Genomic DNA, 988 nt, shown 5'->3' with positions numbered 1-988 from the left:
AAAAAAAAAAAAAAAAAAGAAAGAAAGAAAGAAAGAAAAAGAAAAAAAAAAAGGGAAGAAAATAAGAGAAGGAAACCGCGTTTCGGGTTTTAACCGATCATTTGTTGAGCATCTGCGGATACTGCTGCTCTGCTCACGCAGGCTTGCCAAGGGATTGCTGTTTTAGAGACAAGGGAGCGTTTCCCCGGCGCAGGCTAATGTCCTTTTTTCCCCACTGGAAGAGGTGAGAGCCGTTCCCTCCCCGCCGCGGCGGAAGGGGAAGGGGCACGGCGGAGGGGCCGATCCTGAGCTCCGTAGGCAAAACTTCCAGCTGAAGCAGGAGCGAGTTCCCAACCGACAGCAATTTCTCCCTCTCTAATGAGTCGTCTCTGCTAATAAATGATGCCTCTGCTCAGGTTCCTCAGCGGTCTGCAGCTGAGTCCGGGAGAATTTGATCCTTTATTTGAAGATGCGTTTTAATAAAACTGCTGTAACGTTGGCATTTTATTAGGAGGTTATTGTTTCCAAATTAATACTTAATCTATTGAAAATGTCTATCCTACCAAACTAGCTTCACCTTCATGCACTTCTTTCTTCATTTACATGCATTTTACAACCAAGAACCTGGCTCTACATTTCCCTGAATCATCAGACTATTAATTTGCTGAGGAGCTAGCTGTTCCACCCAGATGGATATGATTCTGAACAAACTCAGAAGAAATGCAAAAACATATGCTTTTCTGTCATTTTGTTTCCCCCCCCCCCTCCTTTTTTTCCCCTTCCTCCTTATTCAGTCTGCATTGAGCAATGTCTTCAGAAACTTCATTATCTAAAAGGCAGACCTAGAGGGCAGGGAATTTGGGAATACTTCCCTTTTATTCGAAACTTTCTAAACTTAGAGCATGGTTGAACATGTCCTCAAATCTGCACCTTCCAGGAGGAGATGAATGACGTGCCAGACACTTCACTTCTAGTCAAAAAATATAAACCAAATGCTGTGAGGTTCCAA

The sequence above is a fragment of the Charadrius vociferus genome, unplaced genomic scaffold, assembly GCF_000708025.1.
Source record: "Charadrius vociferus isolate BGI_N301 unplaced genomic scaffold, ASM70802v2 scaffold214, whole genome shotgun sequence".
Lineage (NCBI taxonomy): Eukaryota > Metazoa > Chordata > Aves > Charadriiformes > Charadriidae > Charadrius > Charadrius vociferus.
This window is presented reverse-complemented; position numbering follows the sequence as displayed.